The 26,201-nt window shown below is 36.4% G+C and overlaps 1 protein-coding gene across 1 annotated transcript in view; it reads right to left on the bottom strand.

Annotated features, from left to right (window-relative positions):
• The window catches only part of LOC145690836 (carcinine transporter-like), a 109,323-nt gene extending 90,549 nt beyond the window's left edge, over window positions 1–18,774 (bottom strand). Inside the window, exon 1 of the mRNA XM_081766174.1 lies at window positions 18,569–18,774. The gene's annotated coding sequence lies outside the window, so the exon portion shown is untranslated. The remainder of the gene's footprint in view (window positions 1–18,568) is intronic.
• Window positions 18,775–26,201: the final 7,427 nt, after the last annotated feature.

Here is a 26,201-nt window from a genome sequence, read left to right as displayed (position 1 = left end):
GTGGCAATGATCATGGAGCTAGAAAGATGGAACAAACGCCACTCGCAAGCTTTTGCACAACTGAACACAAATAAAAGCAGGTCTATTTGCTGAACCATGCGTAGTTTTTGACATCTAGTATAAAACATCAAAACATTTAAATTTTTTCGGGCTACGACCATCGTCACGCGCGTGATTTCTTCGCGCTTTTACCATGTCCTTACTTTTTTTCCCCATGTAATATCAGTCACGATTTTCTTGCAATAGTTCATTCACATACAGAATTTCTTTGTGGCCTAAGCAGCAATTTTTAGCACTTTGCTCTCCTGAGATATTACGCCCCAAACATGGCATCAAAATCACAAACTTTAACTTGCGGACCCCCATAAATCTATGGTGCCAGTACTTTCAGAGGTGTTCGTATTTCTGCAGACTCTTTACATGCAATAATATTCAGCACAAAACTTATGAACCCCCACTTTATGCCATTCCAAAATACAGTCCCTTTAAAAATGCCATTCTCTGTACTTTTTCTAGCGATTTCATATATTGGTATGCAACCATGCACATTTATTTAGAAGCAGAAGTACATATTGTCCGTGTACCCAAGTCTCTCCTCTAAACATTCGTTTTTGTTTGGAGTTCGTCTGATACGTACGTCCTGAGTAACTGCAATTTTCGTAAACGCATGCAAATGCAAAAAGTGGCACTCCATCGACAACAAAGATGGCCGCGATTCAGGAACACTTGTACATACGACAACGTGAATAGTGTTATTGATCTTCTCATACACAAGGTACGTCACGCTCAAAGTTCTATGATTTTCGGAGATGGTCGAGCAACCACCTCTGGACCACTTCGTATGGATTGACCCATTTTTAATATGTAGTGCGGACGAGGACAAATATTCTAACTGCCGACACTCCCATTAAACTGGAATCAAACAATCAACCTAAAAGTCAATTGCTACGCTTCAAAATACCACTTGATAGTTTTTGTTGAGATTCTGAATGTTGAGAATAAACTCTTGTGTAGCCCACACTTCGGGACCTATCAGTTGAAAGTGTAGAAGTTACCGATGCAGGCTCGTAGTCAGAATAATAAGAGAGGAGAAAACTTTTTTTTTTTTTTTTTTTTGTAACGATGGACTAACTTGAATTCATTTTGCGTTCATACATATGTACTAACGAGCATCTGACAGTTTCAAGGCTACTGTCAGATGCTCGTTAGTACGCAGGGGCGGATCCAGGACCGACTTCTGCGGAGGGGGGGGGGGGTTGTCATACTGTTACTTTTAAGGGCTCTAAACTTTGTAATGGGTTTTATTTATATATATAAAATAAGAAAGTTTTACTCTTCTAGAAGGGGCAATCGCCCCGATCGCCCCCTGGATCCGCCCCTGTTAGTACGTATGTGTAATTGCAAAATAAATTCAAGTTAGTCCATCGTGACAAAAAAGAAATCTGTAACTGTAGAATGCTGTCACCTCTAGGTATGAGCATGTGCCGATTTTAATTATGTAAAGTTAAAACACCTTTTCGAATAGTATTAAATTCATATGCTCAGAACAAAGGTAAAATTAATGTAGAAAGCTAAACCAATGTTTTGTATAACAAGAACGCTTAATTTACACTTCAAAAATTAATCTTCGCTCAAAGTCACACAAAGAGATTCAGAGACAACTTCAAACAATTATGAACCTCTTACAGGTTATGTGATCAGTATACGAGCATTTAGCTGGAGTTCCGAAGATCGATTCCCAATGGATACTCGTGTGGTCCTGATTCCACGTTAAGAGCCTGCCTTACTAAAAACAATACAAAATTTACCATTTTTCTTTTGCTTGTTTATTCATAAGTGAAAGGAGATAATGAAATGCAACTTACCACAATCATAGATAATGTTATTCTGCAACAGAAAATATGGGTCTGAAGAATTTTCAGTGTTGCCATCCATAGAAATTACAGTGTTGCCAGAATAACAATTTCCTTAAAATCTAATTTAAGGCAGCAATTAGAGGAACGGACTCAACTGCATTTGGTTATGTATTATGATGTTTAGGTTTCCTGTGAACTACTTTTTAAATAATAATTGTATTTAGTTTGTAATAAACAAAATAGTTTTAACATACAGTTATTAAAACTAAATAATAATATTATTTAAAAAATAGTTCACAGGAAATTGAAACATCATAAAGGTAACCAAATGCAGTTGAGATCCTTTCTCTAGTCGCTGCCTTAACGTAGATTTTGGAGGAATTGTTATTCTGGCAACACTGTAATTCCTATGGATGACAACACTGAAAATTCTTCAGGTTCATATTTTCTGTTATAGAATAATATTATCTATGATTGTAGTAAGTTGCATTTCATTATCTCCTTTCACTTGTGAAAAACAAACAAAAGAAAAATTGTAAATTTTATATTATTTTTAGTAAGGCTGGCTCTTAAGCTATAGATTCACGTCTCGTATAGCCGCGCTGTTGAAAGGGACGGCAAATTCCAAGCTACATATTACTCGCTTGATTTATCTGTGCATGCGGCAAAGTTGTGAACTGACTTCCTTGTTTACAAGCAATCGTTCTTTCAGAAAGTGTTCCGGGAGGCACACTTAGTATTCCGGGGGGCCACTGCTGGTACTATTCTATTTGTTATTATATAATAGACGTATTATTTTGGTTTCCTTCGGGAGGCACTCTCAGAGCTCCGGGGGGCAGTGCCCCCCAAAAACGTCTGGAAGAAAAACTTTTTACACGTGACGCAGCCATATGTAAGGGTTGCCAGAGGTATTAGTTTCACTTGAGATTTCTTTCATATGCAATTTTTCAAGAAAATCAAATTGTTATGCTGAACCGAATCAAATGTAACGAAAACAGTTGTGTACATACTTAAATCGTTTCATGCACATAGCGCCACAGGTGAGCGCTCTATTGCTGAACCACTGTGGCCAGCCACAATGACGTGCCAACACCGGAAATGTTAGTGATCCAATTGAGAGTAGAACTGGAACCACACACTACGAAATCTGAGTCTCGTGAGCTAACGATTTGGCTAAGGAGGAGTTCAATAAAATAATTAAAGAAAATGATCATGCTATTTCTTTGTGTAATGTTCTGTACTCACACAAGCAGACTGAAAATTTTAATATATATTCTGACGAGAAAGAGTCCCACACCCAAATGAAGAAGAACACAGTACATAACCAATTTACTGAAATCTTATGTAAGGTTAAATGGTGTTACTGAGAAATTAGTCTTTTAAGATCACTAAAATATTGGGATAAATTATAAGAATAGTCGTATTATCGTGGATGTACTATATATCTATTTTTGATATCACTATACTAAGAAAAAGAGATGAGCTGGAGCGTCAACTCCTTGTCTAGGCCACTGGTGTAGTGTAAATTTATGCTTATACTTTGAATAGTATTATTGAATAAAATACCAATTTTAATAATAGTTATTACACTTTTGTCTACCGGACAATCAGCTTTGTTTTCTTAATAAATGCAATATGTGTCAACTTTTATTTTTCTTTCCTACACAATTTTAACGTCTTATATATAGATCAGGGATGCATATAAGCAACAAAATTTTACTAGCCCACGAAAAAAGCTACTAGCTCACTTCCCATAATAAAAATCATTTACTTACCTTCGGTATGATATTAAATACTTGCCCGTGCCGATGAACCACTCTCCCTGGGCGAGTGGTTATTTGCATCTCTGGTACAGATAGTCTCTCTAATATTGGAATTCATTAGTTTGTGAGACTTTTTTTTTTTATATTCGTTTCAATTATCAACTTTAAATCCCAACAATAACTTTAACAATATTATAGAACAAGAAACCAAGAATTGAACAGCGTATTAACTTTATTGCTTTTATGTTCTGGCTACCCTGTAAACAAGTACAGAAAACTACTCATACCTATCCTCCCCAAAATTCCTTCAATGAAATAATAGTATGCAAATACAACAGCGACTCCACGAAACGAAGGTACAAACTTGTCAGATTGGTAATAACTACTAAATAAAAAAAATTAAACAAATATAACTTACATTCTTTTGTCCTTTCGTGGAATGGATTACGTAGAATTGCCGAACGAGGAAATCTAATTTAGAAGGGCAAAAGTCACGGTCAAGTGTCAGAATATCAAAACAACTTTTAAAAAACACGTCCTAAATTTGTATACGAACTTTTACATTGTTTCATTTGATTATATATATTCACAAACACTCTCACACATACCAATATTGAGATACAAACACGTTGCGAAACGGGCAAAGTTTCATGACTTGAATCGAGTTAGGAATTCTTGTCTCATTTGGTTTAGTGTATTTTGTTTTTATTCCTAGAACTAAGCATCGTTACAAAAATAGCGCGGAAATCATTGCCAAACGACTACTTTTCTTGTAAATCGATACGTACTTCGCTCCGTTCCATTCTTTACCTACTTTATACCGTCATCCAATTTAAGAATTTACAAATTTTGTGATATCTATCATATACGTTTAAAAACTTCTATCGTTACTGCGTCATTCATAATTAAGATTTATATCATTGGTAACTTACTTTGTCTTAAATGAGGAAATTAAATGCCTAGGCTGCCCACGAAACGGGACGAGCAATAGTGTCATTTCAGATTTTCCAAGGGGAGGGGGCAACATGCTCCACCTACATAAGAGTTTTGCTTTTTCAATACTATATTAGGATACGATCGATTAAAAAAATATGGACTTCTGAAACCCAGGGGGCAATTACTCCTTCCTTCAACAAATGACGCCCCTGGAGACGAGGCAGAAGGCAGATCTATTTCAACAGAAGCAGGTACACTTCATGAGACAAAGCAACACTTTTACACTTTTTGGAAGCGAGATAGCCACAAACTTATCTCAGAGGGAAGTCTATCCATGCTCTAGGATTCTCCGATAAGCTTTGTCTCTCGACACTTGCACTCTTCCACCCATCCCTCCTTTACCTTCTACCATGGACATCTAAGGAATGTATTCCAAGCGTATAATTACTCGTATCTTTTTTAAATACATATTTTATAAATATTCCAAAAGACACCATCATCCAGCAGCGGTTTGACAATAGTTGACTATTACATAAGTATATAGTAGTCAATAATTGTTAATCCAGTGCTAGATAAAGGTTTCTCCAACTCTTCTCAACATATACCCATCTATCTTAGACACTTCTCTTCCACATTACTCTACAACGGTTCTCGTTTTCGTCACGCCACTTTATGTGAAGACGTTTGTCTGGTATCCAGCTAACAATTGCTTAGGCCTATATCTATCCATCATCTTCTTGCAATATGCTCAGCCACCGCCACTTCCGTGCAATTATTGTCATCTTAATATCCCTCATTTTCCTGTCATTTTTCTTATTCATGTGTTTGTGTTTCTATCGTAGCGGATTATCTCTAGCAAGTAGGCCTACATTGTTCATCTTTATATCTCTTTTTAAGGACTTCAGTTTATGTTAGGTTATTCTCGTATAATGCTTCTCATCAGTGGTGTATTTAGGACTTTGTTTCGGGGGAGGGGCTATGGACTACACGTTAATGAGTACTTATATTTTTCTTTGGGTGCCGACAAATTTTAATGAAGTCGTGCATATAACAAATTTATTTCGGGGGGGGGGGACTTGAGAACGATAGCCACCTCCTAAATACGCCACTGCTTCTCATGTTTATACATAGCATATTTCCGAAGTCCAACATAAATGTGGTGCAGTCAGAAACGCCAGCAGGATTTCTTTTTCTAAGAGGAGTGAGCAAATGGTCGACACACAAACGAAACTGCGAATATACATAGTACCTTATTGCACATATAATAGGGAGAACTTGTACCAAAAGCATAATGTACCGTGAGCCACTTGCAATATCTCGGGAGGTGTTGTTATCTGGTGATCTAACACCAAAATATGTCTTCCTCAATGTGCAATTGACCACCAGTGCGGGTCTGAATATGTTTCAGATAGTGTTGTTTTTGTTTTAAAATATCTTTTCTACGGTTAAATCAAAATTTTGAATGTTCAGTTGAGTGAATGTGAACTGTGAAAAAATGGTCTAGAATTAGTTTGAGTATTGTCAACTGATGTCTCATCCATTGGTAGGTAAAATATTGGTGAAGTTGTGAGTCTTAGCTGTATTGTACCGTTTCGGTAGCCATATGCATTCAAATTTAGACGATTATGCACCTTGGGCCAAAAATACGTCTGTACCATGAACCAAACCGAGGTACGACTGAGTTACATGAGGTTACAAGATACATTCTTTTGTTTATTTCAGGTATGATTGTTGCCAGAAAGATGTCCCGTAGGAAATCTGGAAGGAAGAGAGAACCTGCGGATCCAACTGCTTTGCGAAATGCATTTGAATCCAATCATTCCAATGATTCAAATAAGAAGATATCCTATAGAGAAACATCGAAGGTAATGTAAGCCTTTCCACTCTGTACCCAACATTTACACAAATTCAGATAGTAAAGCGAAAGAATTTAAATATAAAGTGAATCAGGCAGTGAGGAGATATTTACAGAAGACGAAGATAAAAGTCTTGTAACTTATACTCAAACTATTGCGAAGATGCAATACAGGCTAACAAAGAAACGTGTTAGAGTACTTACATATAAATGTGCAAAAGCGAATGAGAAGAAACATCCAGCAACATGGGAAGAAAATCAAATAGACGGAGAAGAATGGATGCGTGCATTTCTCAAAAGACATTCAACAAAACTTTCGATAAGAAACCCGAAGCTATTAGCATAACCCGGGCTACCAGCTTTAATCACCATAATGTTTTTTTCTGTAATATCAAAGACGTTCACAACAAATCTGGTCCCATCCCTCCCGAGATAATCTGGAACTTGGATGAAACTGGGCACATCACTGTCTAGGGACAGTCCAAAATAGTTGCGCCTAAAGGTGTCAAGCAGGTTGGTAATGCGACACCAGAGGAAAGGGGTAGCCTGTTTCCTATGGTTACGGCTGTCAACGAAGTTGGAACTTCAATTTCACCAATATTGATTTTCCCCCGGGTACACTTGAAGGACAGGATGTTATTTGGGAATCACTCAGAAAGTATTGGAGCCGCCAGTGTATTCAGAACCTCTCTGAAGCTTCTGGATCATTTTCTTGCCCTCGTCATGTGTTCAAAGGAAAATAGAATTTGTTAATTTTAGACAATCATGAAACCTATCTTTCTCCAGAATGTCTAGATAAAGCTTCAGCTGCAAGTGTGGTGATGATGTTCCTACCACACATTTCGCGTAAGTTACAACCTTTAGAAGCCACTGGACTTATTACAATCAGGCTGTTGAGGAGTGAGTGTACAACTGTAAGAAAGCATTTGATATCTATACAGTTGCAGACACACTGGAGATAGCGCTTCCTAGGGCATTTGCACCAATCAACATATTTCATAACTTAGGGATATATCCACTAGACACGGTCGTTTCCAATGACGACGATTTCATGAGCTCATATGTAACAGATCAAATCACAGAGATGCGGCCATCAGAAAAGGCCGGAGAATGAAAATAAAATTATGCAGAAAGCTTTCAGTTCTAAACATTTGGATTAACCAGCTGCTTGGGATTCTAATGTTCAAAACTACAACACTGAATCGGGCTCACATATGAAGACAACAAGAGAAAAGTCAGGAAAACTGTCATCGCTGTATAAATTCAGCCGTTTTCAAAGGCTTTGGATAGAAAAGACAGTTACAAGAAGAAGAGGGAAGACAATGATAGCAACAGACACACCAAATAAATAGGCTGTAAAGGAGGAAAAAGAGAAGAAAAGTTGCAAGAAAAGAGCAAAATGTAAATAAATATATAAATAAATCAAAACTCTAACTAGTGGCCAGAAATTTAGGAGAGATTTTCAAGATAAAGTCTGGCAAATTAAGTAAGGAGGGCTTTAGTCATAAGACACAGCATAATACGTAAGGACTGATGAAGAGAAAAAAGGAACTGGAGATAGAATCATCATCGTCATCATCACCATCATCTGAGAGTGAAGATGAATCTAAAATTTCTTTTGTTAAATCTTTGAGATTTACGCCCCACGGTTATGCTGACTAGGTTAAAGGAGACGTTGATGATGAGAAATGAATGAAATGGTGGAATGAAGAAAGTGGGAGGAAACGGAAGAATCAGAGGAAACTCAGTCACACAGTGTTTATCCACCACAAAGTTCACTTGGCGCGAGCTGGGATCGAACCGGGTACCCCATGCACCACAGGCTCTACCACTGAAAATTCTCTTTTGTGTCTACAGGTGATGATAGTGCAGAGGAGGAATGCGTGATTTTTTGCAGTTTAGAAGAGGGTTATTTGGGTGGAAAAAAGTGGTGTAGGTGCATTAAGTGTGGTCGTTGGACTCACTATTTATGCGCTGGGGTAGCAGATAGGGAATGAAAAACTTGTATTTGACTTTTGCACTTCGAACTAAGGTACACTTTTTATTTTCTTCAAACTAACGTAAATCTTATTTTTAGCCTTATCGTAAGAACTTTAGACTTATTTTGAAATTTATGTTTTTCAATTTAACCCCTTACCGCATGCCGTGTCGTATATGACACAACCCTTTATTCACTTTAGCTTTTTTGTGATTTATCAAAGGCACCAAATGACTGTTTTGTCTGCTGTGTGAGATATTGACATGTATGAATAAGAGATTTTGGTGTCATCTCTCATATTTTTTGTGAGTTGTAAGTGTGTCATATATGGCTCTTACTTATTTCTCGTCGGAATTAAGTGAAAAATCTAAAATTCAAGTTTTGATTCATTTTTCAAGTTCCCATATGAGGACTTCCAATACTGATTATTCTTTTTTCGCTAAAAGAAAAAAAAGAAATCGGAGTCAACTGGAGAGATCGACGACTTATTTAAAACCTGTACATAGGACGAGTGAAGCTGCGCTTGAATGGAGAAACCAATAGCGTGGAGATTGGAAGGGGAGTCAGACAAGGATGTAGCTTGTCGCCCCAATTACTCAACATTTACAGTAAAAGTTTAATGAAGGAAGCATTATTGGCAATTGGAGATTTCAAGATTGGATGGCAGATCATTAACAAGATCAGGTATAGAGATGATACGGTTATAATAGCTAAAACCGAAGGAGGACTACAGGAGATGATTCACAAAATAGTTGACACTGGGAAACTGTATGGAACAGACATTAACATCGTAAAGTCGAAAATCATGAGAATATTCCGTGGAAACACGCCCTTACGGATCAGAGTAGAAAAAGGAGAACTTGAGGAGGTCCACAATTTCAAGTACCTGGGAAATATTTTGACGAGTGACACTTACTGCACCAAAGAGATCAGGTCAAGAATTGCCATAGCTAAAGAAGCATTCAACAAGAAAAGATCAATCTTAACTATCAGACTCAATATTGAACTTAAGAAGTAGTCCGTCAAGTGCTATATATGGAGCATTGGACTGTATGGATCAGAGACTTGGACATTACGGAAGTTAGAGAAGAAATATTTGGAGAACTTCGAAATGTGGTGTTGGAGGAAGATGGAGAAGATAAAATGGACAGAGAGAGCAACAAACGAATATGTTTTAAAATGGATAGGAGAGAAGAGGAAACTTATAGGCACCATCCTTCGTAGAAAGGCCAATTGAATTGGATACATCTTGCGAAGAAATTGTCTTCTTCGCACCGCCATAGAAGGAAAGGTGGAAGGGGAGCGAGGAATAGGAAGAAGAACACAGCTGATCGATGATTTGAAAGATAGGAGAAAATATCGGGAGTTAAAAGAGGAAGCTGAAGATCGACAAAAGTGGAAGAAACATTTCCAGACCAAAATCTAAAATTGAAAAAAAAAATCAGCAAAAAATTCAAAATATCTATTTAACGAGAACTGCTGGTAGGAGCTACATCCCTAAGAGAGGGCGTAACCCTCTAAAAGGGTGCTAGTCATTATGACTAGCTATGAACGAACGAACTAGTAGCTACGTTTCGTTCCTAGGATGTCTAATGCTCATGAAAACGATGTTAGTTCACCGAATCCCCACAAGATGAAGTACTAGGAGCATGCCAAACATGCACTAACATGTTTGCACTTCAGACAGCTGCCACCGCGTCTAATTAGAACAAAGAGTTTGCTTGACCTGTGCCCTTCGTATGTTGGGTGTTAAAGCCTGAAGCAGTTGTTGTGTGGTACTTAATTAGTGGTGTGTTTAGATGAACAGAAGTTAAAGTTGTCGGCCAGTTGAAGTCTGTCAAAAAGGTGCATTTTGTGTGCAACGTAATAAGTCATAAGGGATATGTTGCGAAGGTGTTAGTTTTTAATTTATCCAAATCCAGCTGTGTGTTTGTGCTAATATTATAGCTAGGACACTTGTGATTCTATGTATAGAAAGAGATCTTGCGAATGTTTGCGAAATTTTTTGTTTTCGTTTGTTTCTTCCAAAATGACATTTCAGATTTCCCGAGGGAAATTGTTTGAAATATGGGTTCAAAGTGCAAAGGAGACAGTTTGACAATTTGGTTGGTCATGTCTTGCAAGAAATAAGTAATAAAGTGGATATTAAACGTGATAATATTTATCTAAGCACTACATTAAAAAAAATGTCAGCAAATCAAAAGCAAATGGGAGAAGGGCGGAAGACATAGACAACGTTTTCTTCCTTGCAATTCCCATTGCTTTGATGGCACTATTTCAGTCACTATATCTGATGACATTGATCACAATGTTCCTAGCACATCACGAGCGTCCACGGTAGGACCTGATCAGCCAAGAAAACCTTTTTACGTTTGTATTCATAAGGCTAAAACAATGAAAGTAAAAGATCTTCTACAGTCATCTACTGAAGAACTTAATTGTACTGCTATTGCAGTACAATTGAGAAAAGAAGGCAAATGAGATTCTGCGGCTGTTTCCAAAGAGATCTTCACTGCATTTCCGAATAGAGGAACAACAATTAAGAAAGCTCGAATATCCTTGCTTGAAAAGCTAGCATAATTAACACCAGAACAAGCATTTGCCTTAATGGTGGACACTAATTTATCTATTCCTCAATATCGACGAATTCGCGAGCAAGCCGGAAAGATGGTTTCTAAATTATACCTTCTCTATCATAGAGTTAAGGACTCGAATCAGTTGTGCTATCCAGAAGGCATTATCACTACGGAAATTTCGACGGAAGTACCTCTGCAGTAGCAAATCGATCACACGGTTTCTCGCGTGTGTCAAACTGAAGAGTTCGGTAAGAAATTACATCTATCAACAACTTCTGCTTTTCACATTGTCATCAAGTGGGAATGTGACGGATCGGACCAGGGTCGGATCGTTCGAGAGTAAACAGAAGTTCTCTGAAGGACATTTCAGTGATGCAAGCCTGTTTAGCATTTCTATGGTTCCGTTGCAAATTTGTGGTGCAAACAACTCTGACGCGATCAACTGGCAAATTCTGCCGCCCTATTAAATTTATTTTTGCACACGAATTGGCTAACTTAGCTATCACAAAAGTTGAGAACATCAAATAGCAAACAGATACATTGATCGACACTAAAATCACTCTTAATTGTTCGGAAGTGACCATAAAGCCAATTTTGGTTTTTGCATGGTTTATGGAATAGTGTGTAATGCTGTGTCCACTATGTGTTCGGAAGGATACAATTCCGAAGACAGATAAGATGATGGAAGTGATTTCAATGATTCTGAATAATGTTGTAAGTACCTGCTTTCGTCAGTTAGGTATTTCTGTTGCATTTGTATTTCATACTTTTCTTCTTAACAATAGTCTTTTATGATCGAGTTACTTTAGGGCCCCACAAACGTGTAATCCACCGCCATTTTCAACATACGTGTGTAATTAGCATATTACATTCTTTATTTTGTATTAAACTGCAAATCTCTTGCTAATGCTTATTTTAGTGTCACAACTATCATATTTAACACTGGAAAGTCGAATAGGCTTTTTTTTTTTTTTTTTTTTTTTTACTAACATTGAATTTTTTCCACCTAGATTGCTGAAATTTAACACTGTGCGTCGAAACATTGTCTTTACGATGTCTTTTTATAACCAATGTCATAGGTTTGCCGCGCCTTTGCCGACCCAAAATCGACCTGTGGAAAGTTGTTTCAACATTGTTGTGCCGGCACGGCTATTTTCGTAGCATATTTTCCGCGAGGTGACCCTTTCGCTGCGGAGGCGGACATGGGCGTGGCGGCAATTCCCCATGGGGTAATTAATGTTTTAATGACAAGTAAAGAAATACATTATTTTCTCTTCATTTCATCATTCTTATTAGGTGTGCCCCAAGGCACAGGGTGGCTCCCCACGATACATAAGCATATTGCACCTAGTGATGGGCAGTGGGAATATTCCCGGTGGGAAGGAATTTAAAAATGGGAATATTCCCGGGTTTTTTCCCTGGCCTATAAATTCCCGGGAAGGAATTTATTTCCATTTATTTACTTTATCTTCCATATTATAAGAACCATATGACTAATTACTTTATTTTAATATATTATGGATTTACTTCTAAGTTTTAAAGAATTTGAAGGTTAAAAAATTTAAAATTATTTGACGGTAGTTTATATAACTAATAATATAATTTTTTAAGTTCCATTTCCATTTGCACTGAAAATAAGGTAAATGTTTAGTATTGGGGACCAAAACTAGCAAAAAGTAGGATGATTTACGGAAGAAATGAGTTGATAGTGATGCTCAAGTAGTTAAAAAAAAGTATCGAACACCTTTTTTTTTTTTTTTTTTTTTTTTTTTAGGGCAGTAGGGGATTTATACAAAACGTAAAGGTAAGTGGAAGTGATTTATGTGAGAACAGAAAGTGAATTGTTGGTAACGAAGATAGAAAACAACGTGCCATGCGGGCTCTAACCCGCCTTCATTCGCTAACGCTCGCTCTGCAATGCTGTCTGAATTTAAAGTTGGTAACGTAATTTAACGTATGAAACCATAAAATAACCGCATCGGAATAGAATATCGCAAGAAAAGTAGGTACAGAAGCTGGCCCCCAATGCTAGACGTCGGTCTGTCTCTTCTCTCTGACTCAAATTTCTGAAGAGGTACTCGGACTTCTTTTACATATGAATTAACGTATGGAATTTCGAAAAATAGGTAGAATGAAAGGTCGTGTATGGCAATGTTACGTGCTAAAATATAAAGATAAGTAAGTATCTTGCAAATTTTGTCAACATAAATATAGCTATATGCGCAAATGTTGATAAATTTGTGAGACATGTATCTTCTAGCATTAACCCAATCTAATTGGTTTATAACATTTATAAATTTAATGTGTTTATAATATCAGTAATAGAGTCAAGTTGAGCAAATCCACTTACATATAAATTTAAACTGTTACTATATAATTTTTTCACACATATTTAATTGATAAAATATGTTGTATATAAATATACATTTATGCGTACTCTCTAAATGGGAGCAGGAAAATTCGGTGTAGGAAATTTCGGTGTAGGAAAATTCGGTGTAAGAAAACTCGGTGTAGGAAAATTCGGTGTACAGAAAATTCGGTGTACGGAAAACTCGGTGTGGGGAATGTTAGGTGTAAAGAAAGATCCGTTGTAGTAGAGCGTAGGATTTATTAAAAACTCAACTGAGGATAAATGAGCGTATTAGTTTTAAGCTCAAACTTTGTGTAGAACGTACTTTTACTGTATACTATACCAAATTTTAAAAAATTGTGATCGTGAAATAATTTGAATTCTAGATTTCGACGGATTTTAACATTTCATGGAGCTTACATGACGAGAAATTTGTTTTTTGATGTCCGTTCGTGTGATTTTGCGAAGCGACCATCGCTACCAATCGACATTTAATTTAAAACTTAAGTTTTTATGTTGTTTTGGAGGATGTCTCCTAGAATTTTCTACTTCAAAAAGAAAAAAAAAGTAGCTTACAGAACGGGTAAAGTTGAAAATTGTAGATTTTTCAAAAATATTCTGACGAATTTATGTCTATTTTATAAATAAATAATTAAATCTAAATTTTTCAAAAACGACAGTTTATTTATGTTACTCAAAGGTGTAAAAATAAATGCCTCAACTAAAGTACCTACGCCTGATTGGAGGAGAAGTCAATAAGGAGTCAATAGGGTTGCAGTGCTTGTTTACCTTAACTTAAGGCAAACAAACTAAAGTGTCTGATTGGAGGAGAAGTCAACTATTTGTACAAATATTATCTGATAAAACCAGCCTGCTTTATATTTCTTTTTCCACTAAGACTTTTTTGATCAATATATATTTGCATCTTACGTATGTATATGCAGAGTGATTCTTTCAAAACTCACGGATTTCATTTGGCTCTAGAATTTCTAACTGAAGTCCGGTTTTCATGCGGTTTGTTGCAAATCATCAAGGGAGGAGGGGAAATTTATGGGACTATGTTTACTGTTTAAATTCATCCGGGGTAATATCGAGCAGGCCGCAAGAAAAACAGCAAATATTCGCCATTGTACGTTACAGTTCGAATGAGATATTGGATATTTGAAACGAAATTGAAGAATACAAATTAAGGGTTAGTGAGAATACAAAATAAGTGTTAGTGGTAACACACATAAATCACATGTTGAATAGCCGGTTTCTCGCTACAAAAGACAGAGAGATTTCATGGGTGACTTAAAGAGTCGGTAACTGATATCTTCCACAACCTCCGCCAGCGGGATCCGATGCTTCCCTGTCTTACTCAAAGGATCCTGTTTCCTGCAATTTATTCACTAACGACCATATTATGTTCCAGTCTGGGGCAGAACGTGAGGCAAAGTTGCCCTTTGCTTAGCAACAACAGATCCCTGTCTCCAAAATATTTTTAACGATAAAATCACGTTGCTCCAAAGAGTACATTATTGTAACTGTGTCCTGATGATATTGGTACAGTAGCACAGCATAATTCTCAATACAACGGCTCAGTTTCCTGTTTCTTATTGACCGCCGCGAGGTTGCCATCTAACGAAGAAACTCAAATCTCCACACCGCACCTCATCTAATTCCAATTCGGTACAGTGGCGAATATTTGCTGCTTTTCTAGAGGCGTGGCCGATATTACCCCAAATGAATATAAACCAGTAAACATAGTTCCATAAATCTCCCAACGTTCCTTGATCATTTGCCACAAACCGCATGAAAATCGGTCTTCAGTTAGAAATTCTAGACCGAAATGAAATCCGTGAGTTTTAAAAGAATCACCTTGTATATGTTCTATGATGTACTATATAGGAAAGGTGTTTTTAGTTGTTAATATAACTATTCTCTGAACTTATAGTTGTAATTGTTTTATTTTTGACAAAAAGTGTCAGCTTCATTGTGTGATGAAAAGTAGTTTATAGTAATACCCCGCAAAAGACATGCAAGAGGTATTGGACTCAAGGCAATAATAATAATAATAATAATAATAATAATAATAATAATAATAATAATAATAATAATAATAATAATAATAATAATAATAATAATAATAATAATATGCTTTTTTAGAAATAGGTAATAACATTTTATGCGTTACATTTTATAGTTTTCGTTTTCACAATATGAAGTGTCGTAAATTATCGTAAGTGGTAATATTCAATATGTATTACACCGAATCTACCTTACACCTAAATTTCCCCACACCGAGTTTTGCGTACACCGAATTTTCTGTACACCGAATTTTCCTACACCGAGTTTTCTTACACCGAATTTTCCTACACCGAATTTTCTTACACCGAATTTTCCTAGACCCCTCTCTAAATATAAAAAAACTGTGAATAAAGTAACATAGAGTAACCCTTCAGAATATATAGATTTTAAAGAATCCTCTGTGGACAACAGTAATAATATGCTGTGATATAAAAATTAATTCAACTTTGAAATCATAATATAGTAATAGAATGCAATTTTCTTTCTGATTGTACATAAATTCCCGGATAAATTCCCATTTTGGGAATCTTCCCAGGGAATATTCCCAAAAAATATCTTCCCGGGAATTTACCCATCACTAATTGCACCGTGATCCATTACGCAGAGCAATTTATATTTTGCTATGAAAAAATTGTAAGATATGATTTCTGATCATTTCCAAGGTAAATAGATTTAAGAAAGATTGGAAATTTAATTGACCTCAAAAAAGTGCACATATGATATTAGAAGCAACGTCATTACAATTATTTTGAAAAGTGGCTCAAGGTACGACACTCTCCCCTAGTTCATGTAAAACAATTATTTTCACTGGTGTATTTAGGGGGTTATCGTTCTTAAGGCCCCACCTCGAAATAAATTTGTTAGTTTCTCGCATTCCACGTACAACAATAATCCTTCTCACCATTTTTAAGAATTTCATTGACATTCCATTTTCTTATGCTTTTTATCCAGAAATAATACTGTATTTGTCAAATTTCATTCCATGTAAGAATTGTGTCCTTTCTATCTTTCTTTCTTTCATCCATTCTACTCTTCTGTTTATTTTTCGTAGTTGTTATTTTCTTTCGTTTCTCCTATCATACTTTCGTCCGTTGTTAGTTGTGACTCAAGTCGGCTGTCATCAGTAACACCAAAACTAAGAGGAGCTGATAAGCGAAAGAGGTGTACCATACCAACTTTGCACGGATATCAACATAACGGGACTTTAGTTAATATAGCAAAGGAATATGTACATCGTTTAGTTATAAAGAAAGGTAAATGTTTGAATTAAACAAAATCAAGAGGGTGGAATAAGTAGCCCCGGAAATTAGGTAGGCCAAGAGGATGCTACCTCTCTCTTTTATGAATAGAATAAAAGGTTAGATTCACTGCTAATTTTTGTGTGTATCATATAACATAAGATTCACCAGTCTGCAATTCTTGCCATTAAAACTTCAATTTATGCCTAAATTAAAATATATTTAATTCTCAAACTCAGGTGGGCAAGTGCCCCCTGCTTCGCCGTGTTGTACATGGCCCCCGGAACAAAATCCTAAATACGCCACTGATTATTACCTGACGCACATTGCATGACCTTACTAAATATAATAAATATATTACGTTCTGTAGTGGGTGAGTAAGCAAATCTATTTTGAAATGTATTTAGAAGAACTGAACTATTTTCAAAAATCTACGAGAAGGTAATTGGCCTTCGCTTATTCCACGCTGCGGGCAGCTGTGGTTGCACTTAAGAAAAGTAAAGCTTTTTCTGCAGCAGTGGACATATTCCACTACGAAGGAGCGAAAGTCGAATTCAATGCATATACAGAAAATAATATTATTGGCCTCATAGCGATAAAGTATTCGAATTCCGTATATAATATACCTCTATGCATGAATGGGGTTATTTCATACACAAATGCAAATATGGTTAACAATTTGCTAAATTGACGCGTTTTGATGTAATCAATTTTAAACAATGTATCAAATGGTGGTCGAGATTATTAATGAGTATCGATGGAGTACTGAGTTACACAGTGCTGTTTCTCTCCCCCTGCCGATTACATACGAAAACACATACACACATTCAATCTCCCTGTCTCTCAAAATCATACTGGTAACAAAAAATATTTTCCGTGGTTTCGAAGTTTTAATGAAACGTGGCAAAACATATATTACAACATACAGATTTTTTTTCTTTATGAATTTCTTGCAGGTGCCTCATTCTGGCGACCCGGCAAAACGCTCCCAAATTAAGAAAGAAAGATCTTTTCTGGAAAGTCTCGGGAAAATTTCTCGAGTTTACGAATCATGCTACATGCGTAAGTTATCATTCGAAAGCCTTCTACGTTTGGATCTAATATAATTATTCATCCAGGACTTGAACTCGGATCTCCCACGTTCGATTCCCAGTGGAAGTTAACGTGGATCGAAACTCACACTAACCATTACATCCAAGATTGATATAGTTTCGATCAGGTTTGTAGTCAGACTGATTTCGTCGAGGGATCAGGAATAAATAGTAAGGGGAGTATGATGAGCAATTCCAGGATACTATTTAGCTATTTCTGTAACAGGGATGTATTGGAGACTACGGGAAGGTTTATCATTAGAACACAGACACGTGTATATTCGTGCATGTAGCAAGAATAACATTATTTTACGCAGAAATGAGCAAAATGCGCACAGTTGAACTAGTTAAATATTTGATATCTAGGTTTGAGCCAATTTAAAATTTCCCTGTTAATTCTGTTTCAGAAGGGCCGAAAAAAAAATTAGGGCTATGGCCGTGGTTTCGATGCTGGGAAAGAACACTTAACTAGGAAAGCAACCAAGGAAGCCACTTCTAAAAGAGAAAGCCTATTGAGTATTTCCCTGAACGAAATTTAGATCACTGGTCGCCAAACTTATGAAGCTTATGAGCTACTGTAACGTTTTTAAATCCTACTGTGAGCTACCAACCAAAAAACTACCGACTTTTTTTTTAAAATCACATTTGTTTATTGCCTATAAACTTACATTCCAAGGTTAGCCAACCGGAGCGTTAATGTCATCTACCGAAAATGTGCTCAGGAGCTACTAGTAGGTCGTGATCGAAGGTTTGGCTATCACTGATCTAGATCAAAGATATGTATCCCAAGCATACTTTTAGAATATTTTGAGTGTATAATATGCACATATGTAGTCTATAAGAAAGAACTCTTACCTTTAGTTAGCGCGTGCGTGTGTACTTCTGTTGGGAATAATGAAAGAAAGAAGCTGGCTTATGCGTCGGCTTCAATGTTTCTGTTTCCAGCTGTAATCTTGGAGTGTTATGTATTACACAGTGAACAACTCTCAACAGGAAGTGATGGCCCATTATTTTGTCAGCCGGTTAGGCAATTCTTCTCTCTTTTCATTTGAACATCTCTCATGGCCTTGGATTTGCACAACTATTCGCACAGAATAATTGACCCCGCAGGCCACGAAACAGGGGAGTATGAGGGGAAAGGAGTAGCTATTTATCGCTGATTTCTTTTTAATTTATGTTAAAAAGAAAGCGACACAATTAAAAACAAAATATACTGATAACAGTGAATGAGTTCTATTACCACAGGCATAATCATTCAACGTCCCAAGGAATGTGGAAGAAGTTAAAAGGATGGCATTTTCGCAAGCATTAAGAAAAGTGATTTTTTTTTTTTTTTGAAAAACTAAAGATCGTATAGGCCTACCGAATTTCACACCTTTCACTTATGCGCATATTCACACTGGATATTAGGGACCGTGGTGACTCAGTGGTAGAGCGTTCACCTCTGGTTCGGGAGGTTTCTGGTTCGATCTCAGCTAGGGCCAAGTGGGTTTTGTGGTGGACAAACACTACGTGCATGGATTTTTTCGAATCTTCCGTTTCCTCCCACTTCCTTCATTCCCCCATTTAATTCATTTCTCATCATCACCATCTCCTTTAACCTAACCAGCATAACGTGGGACGTAAAACTGAGAGATTTCATTTTGTCACAGTGGACATTTTTGAGCATAAGAATGAGAATTGAAATATTAGAGAATTTTCCCCAAACCTAATTTTTGAAAACGTGCAACACGTATTTCCTCAGCGCCGTAACATAGATTTTTTGGGGGGGACAAGCATTAATATTTGGGCCCCGTAGAGAAGTTGTTTCGGGCCCTCCCGCAAAATTCGAAAATAGGCCCCTCCTTTCCATCTTTCTCATACTGTTTGTGGGCCCCCAGAGCCTGTGGACCCACCCGCACGGCTCTGGGGCAGTTCCATGCACGACAAATTAATTAATTGGACAATATTGACAAATCTGAAACCCATACGAATAAATATTATTTCTAGGGCCCCTAATAGTAAACATTTTTTTTACTGAAATGGGCCCACGACTCATTTTTGCTTTATTTAGCTTTTGTATGCTGTTTTGTTTATGTAATGTAGTGAATCTGTTTGATGCTTCATTTATAATTTCATGTTCATATTGTACATGGAGTAAGAAAATTTTGTATTACAGTTGGCCCCCTCGAATGGCGAGAAGCTTCCCTGGGGGATAATCGCCCTTTTGCCCCCACAAGTTATGGCCCTGTATTCCTTTATTCTTAATTAAAACTTTATGTATAGAATTTCATATAAAGTATATCTAATTTAACCGAATCCTCATACTGTGCAATTTATGAATATAATTTTTTAATAGTCGAAAACTGGACTATTAAAATAAACTCCACATTTTCCACTTTGAAATGTAGAATTATCAAAATATTTCAAATAAAATGGAGTTTATATGTCAAATTTAATCTCGCTAAATTAAGGAATTCGTCAGATCCTCTATTCTTACCAAAAATTTGAACCCATTACTATATATACACAATGCAGCAATTTGAAATCAAGACTGGAGGTATAGAAATGAAAAAAAGTGCACACAGAAAATTTCTTACCTTGCATCATTCAAAATCTGATCCTCTTGCACCTATACATCGTTGCGCCCTGACCGTGTGTGCACGGGATAGATCGAATTCTTTTTGCGGAATATTGTTGAAAACTATCGTCGCAGCCCCCTTGATGACGTGGTGTCATCAAAGTACAAACTTCCGAATGCAGACTTGAGTTTATGAAATAGGAAATAATCGCATGGGGGCAGATTTGGTGAACAGGGAGGGTGGAACATAATGATGGGGAGTGGGAATATTCCCGGGGGAAGGAAAATAAAAATGGGAATATTCACGGGTTTTTTCCCTGGTATATAAATTCCCGGGAAGGAATTTATTTCTATTTCTTTACTTTATCTTCCAAATTATAAGAACCATGTGACCAATTACTTTATTTTCATTTATTATGATTTACTTCTAGGTTTTAAATAATTTGGAGGTTAAAAAAATTGAAATTCGTTGACTGTACTTTATATATCTAATTAATAATATGATTTTTTAAGTTCCATTTTCATTTGCACTAAAAAGGAACCAGTTTGTAAAGTAATGTAGAAGTTATGTAGAAATAGAATCACCGTTAGAATTATGTAGAAATAGAATACACTCTGAAGCACCGTTAGTAATAGACGTCGGTCTATCTCTTGTCTCTGACTCGAATTTCTGAAGAGGTACTCGGACTTCTCTTACATGTGAATTAACGCATGGAATTTCGAGAAATAGGTAGGAAGAAGGTCGTGTGTGGCAATGTTACGTGCAAAATTATAAAGATAAGTCAGTATCTTGCAAATATTCTGGACATAAATATGTATGCGCAAATGCTGATAAAATGCTGAGACATTGCGTCTTCTGGCTCATACCCAACCTAATTTGTTCATAAAATTTAAAAATTTAGTATGTTCATTATATCAGTAGTAGAGTCAGTTTTAGAAAATCCACTTACATATAAATTTAGATTGTTTAGTGGTGTAAAAATATGTGGACTTAGTATACCATTTTTACCACATATTTACTTGCATAGAACATATTGCAAGTAAATATACATTTATACGTACTCTCTAAATATAATAAAATATTAATAAAGTAACATAGTACCGATCAGAATATACATTTTAAAGACTCCTCTGGAGACAAACAGTAATAATAAACTGTGTTAAAAATCGAATTTAACTTTAAAATCATAATATAGTAATAGAAGGCAATATTCTTGGTGGTTATACATAAATTCCCGGAAAATTCCCAGTTTTGGGAATCTTCCCGGGAATATTCTCAAAAAATATCTTCCCGGGAATTTATCCATCACTAGTGGAACAACACACAGATTCCCTTTTGGGACAAAAGTCTTGCACAATCATTGCTTTCTTACTTGAGGCATTGTCATGGAGCAGATGCCACTGAGCATTACTCCGATACAGACAGGCATTAAGTGTTTGTTCTCACTGTATTAAGAGGCAATGAGCAAAAGCTTGATTTTGGATTTTAACTTACGCAGTTTTTGGCTTCTGGAGAGTTAGGAGACTTCCACTTTGCACTCTGACGTTTTGTCGATAGGTCGAAATGAAAAAAAAAAGTATCATCCGCATTAACGATATTCAGGAGGAAGTTAGGGTTCTTATTGGCGGTAGCAATAAGGTTTTTGCAGTCATCAACCCTGTCCCTTTGTTCGTCATTTGTTAAGGAACCAAACACGAAACGAGAAAGTAAACAAAGTAATGACCAGTAACACCCGATGGAGTTTTTCCAAGGAGGGTGGCAAAAGACCGGTAAAGATGGTCTCGGCAGTTTTTCAATTTGTTGTTTTATGTGTACACTCCTGTTCATATAAACTTGGAAACTCGTTCAGATACTAAATCGAAAAAAGTGAGTCTAGATGCATCACAATTTCGACAGGTCTGTACAAAAGGGATTGTATTTTCTCACCGTTCTTTATACAGACACTAGCTCTAAGACGTACATCCTTATACATTTTCCTACTTCAGCTTATAATATACAATCTGTAAACTTTTTACACATTAAACACTTCATAAACTTTAAAATATCAGCGGTCACACGGTCACACAGAAGGTATTGCTTTCCACGGCCCACCCATCCTTGGAAGGAAGGAAAAGAAAAAAAATATACATTTTCGGGCAAAGCCCCCCCCGAATGTTAGCAAAGCCCCCTCCGAAACAAAATCGTAAATACGCCACTGTATATATACATATGTGGACGGTAGCCGAGAGTGCTGAGGCGCTCAATCTTCTTAAAGAACTTGTGAAACTTGAAGATGAAAGGTTCGAAACTCAGTCCAAGATGTTTTATTTATCTTTTTAACATGAAGATATGATCAAAATATTAAAAGTGGAATATTTATACATATGTAAATTGCAAATTTGATGATTTGGTATTAAAACTGGTGTTCCAAAACAAATTCTTATAAAACCTCTCGGTTTAAAACCCCTTAAACAATCAGTGACATTTGGATGGCTGTGAAATTAGACTGAAATAAATGCAAATAATCATGTACTTTGAAATGTATAAATCGAACTAATTTTATATCTGATAAAATATATTTCTACTGCGAATATATTTGATAATCAATTATACATACAATTTTGACAAATTAAACAATTATATTTTAGATATAGTACACCCACTGCCAAGGACGCCGATTTCTCTGTAAATTTGGGGAAGGGGCCTATTCGGATGCATATGAGGATTTTAAGATAAATTGCATTCAAATTATGCCAAATACTGTATATTCATAAATACAATAGGGGGGCCCACATGAACCTGGAACCAAGTTCACTCTTTTGTTAAGCTGTAAATATTACATGATACAAGCTTACAGATCAGGCAGTCCCGTTTTCAAATAGCTTGCTTCGGGGCAGGGTGAAACTGACAGCGGGGAAACACTCTCCACATCAAACGTTTTCTTATCATCATTACATTAATGAAAGAAAAGGTAAATATTCACACCAGGGCCGTAACTTGTGAGGGGACAGGAGGGGCAACTGCCCCCAAGAGAAGCACCCCGCCGTTCGAGGGGGCCCATTTTAAGACAAAATTTTCTTACTCCCTATAAAATACGAACATGAAATTATAAATGAAGCATCAAACAAGTTCACAACATTACATAAACAAAACATCACACAAGTCAATAAAACAAAAATGAGTCGTGGGCCCATTTTAGTACAAAATATCTACTATTAGGAGTCTTAAAAATAATATTTATTTGTATGGTTTTGAGATTTGTCAATATTGCCCTTTTAATTAATTTGTCATGTATTGAACGGACCCAGGGGCGTTCCGCGCAGACCTTGCTGTGCGCGAGGGCTTACAGGTTCCAACGGGTCCATAAAGGATAAGAGAAAGATGGAAAGAGGGGGCCCAAGGTTAAGAAAAACAACTTTTCTAGGAGGCCCAAATGCTTGACCCCCCAGAAAAAATCTAAGTTACGGCGCTGGCGTAGATCTCTCTACGCTGAAAGCCTAGAGTGGACGTAAAGCTTTGAAGATTTATTTTATTTTCACATTGAATGATATTATATCAACAGAAATTCTGATAACACTCATTAAGATAAGTTTGTCTGTTGCATGATACAATTGAATAATGAAATTGATTGTATTTCGATGTCTTCCTTTTAGCCTAACAGGTTATTGATTTCTCTTCAGAGCCGTGACTGAGAACCTAGAGAAAGCCCACGCACACTATTTGTTGCTGGGACTACATTCACATAAGATGAATGCTCTGACACTGAAGAATCGTGCCCTTTTGCTTATGTAATCGAAAAAAATAAAGATTATGTCCGTGTGAGGCCTGGGGACCAGACGAGTGGACCGACAGTTACCAAAATTTCATCACGATTACCTTGGTCCACACCTCAGACCAAGAAGAAGCGTGTCGCCGAGATCAGTAGTGAAACTTCGAGTCATCCCATCGGCTACGGGCTGGGGTGGGGGTCCCTGAGGGGTAAGAATTCCGGGACATGTAAAAGGAATCCAAAATGACCGATATTAGTGTTAAATCCATAGTTTTCGTGGACGTTGAGATGAATGGTGATAATCCCACAGACATTGTCTTCCAAATACAGACCCATTTCATGTTTATCATTAGGCAACTGTTTAAAATTATTTTAATGATTATGCTTTGAAGCTAAGAAATACGATGATAATACTGATGAACTAAATGATGAAATGAAGGTTTTCACGCATATAGTGTTTGCTCACTACAAAATCCATTTGGTGCATGCACTTGTTTTCTTTCACCTTTTTATTGTATGAATACAAAAAAGGTTCATCATCGCAGAAGCAAAAGATTCTGGTACACAAGTGATATTCGAAGAGGTCCCAAGTCTCGGCATCATAAAGTTCACTTGACGTAAGGAGAGAAAAAAGAGGAAAGAGAATGGAGAACTGAAAATGATAGTTCAAGATTATGCAACTCTATTCTTCCCGACTCTGGAACTTACTAAAGAAATAATAAACACTTCTGACCAGAGTATATACACTTGTTTATTAAAAGCTAAATTACAATGTAACGGTGTAGACAACATTGTCTTCATCAGATACTAACTGAAAGAGGTATCTTAGAGCATTGACATTTATACTAAAAGTGAAAGTACTCAAATTCATTGTGTGCATGGGAAACTACCTGAGTCGTACTTCCCCGGGCGCCATATGTCGGCCACCTGCAAGGGCACCCATAAGGGGGGCAAGGTGGGGCGCTTGCCCCCCCTAAGAGGAAATTGTACTTGGAAATATTGAAAACCCAATAGAATTTTTACATTAGTTACAGCAAAATTTGAAACTATATTTGAAACGTCGCTTATACTTGTCCCCCCTTGGAAACCACAACATGGGAGCCCTTGGCTACGTGCCCTGACATAATTACCCTTGTTTATCTTTCCCAGGCATCTGCAACACACCTGTTGTTTATACTTGACCAATTGCCTTAAAACTTTCTCTTAATCTTCCTTTGATGCCTATTAGATATAAATAACAAACTATACTACCTACAACTGATTATAAATACTTCAATATAAAAATATATATAGTTATAAAAATAAACTATAAAATATATAAAACTCTATATAACTATATACAATATTAAACTATATATAGTATTAAATATATGAATATAAATTACATATAAATATGTTCAATCTTGTTCTTTTACTTCAATTTGTTCCAATAATTTATTCCATAGATCATATATTAACAGTCCACTTGTCCAGTTCATTAATTTGTCACTTTTCTCTTTCTTTATCCTTCGTGCTTCCTTCCATTTATCCTTATCATCCATCGTACTTCCCGACAGATGACGCCCGGGGAAGTACGTCTCAGGTGGCTTCCCATGCACATAAGGAATTTAAGTACTTTCAATTTTAGTATTTAATATAAATATCTATGCTCTAAAATATCTCTTTCAGTTAGTGCCTGATGAAGACAATGTTAAATTGTTGAAACCGTTACACTGTAATTTTGTTTTTAATAAACAAGTGTATATCACGATTATATACTGTAAATATATATACACATACAAGGGCGGATCCAAGGGGGGGCTATAGTCCCCCTTGATCCTCAGGGATACACTGGATAAAATGGACTTCAATCATTTTTTACACTGGGTAAAGCGGCAAACTATGGTTTAGCCTCTCCCTTGATCATATTCTGGATCCGCCACTATATATATATATATTGTTGATACATGTCATTGATATTATTCAGAAAGATATTATTTTTGGTAAAGGAAGTATATTTAATTAATCGAATGTTAAGAAACTCAATGTTATCATGTAACGTAAACACGTGTGTGTGTGTTTATGTGTTGACATCAATGTTTTGTGTATGTGATGTTTCGCTACGGCTAGACGCTTGGTCGTCAGTTCGTAAGCTATTGTAATTTGTATTTGTAATGTTTTTGAATTGTCATCAGATTGT

The sequence above is a fragment of the Thermobia domestica genome, chromosome 7 (genome assembly GCF_964235325.1).
Source record: "Thermobia domestica chromosome 7, izTheDome1.hap1.1, whole genome shotgun sequence".
Lineage (NCBI taxonomy): Eukaryota > Metazoa > Arthropoda > Insecta > Zygentoma > Lepismatidae > Thermobia > Thermobia domestica.
The sequence above is the reverse complement of the archived record's forward strand: the minus strand, read 5'-3'. Positions and strand labels throughout refer to the sequence as shown.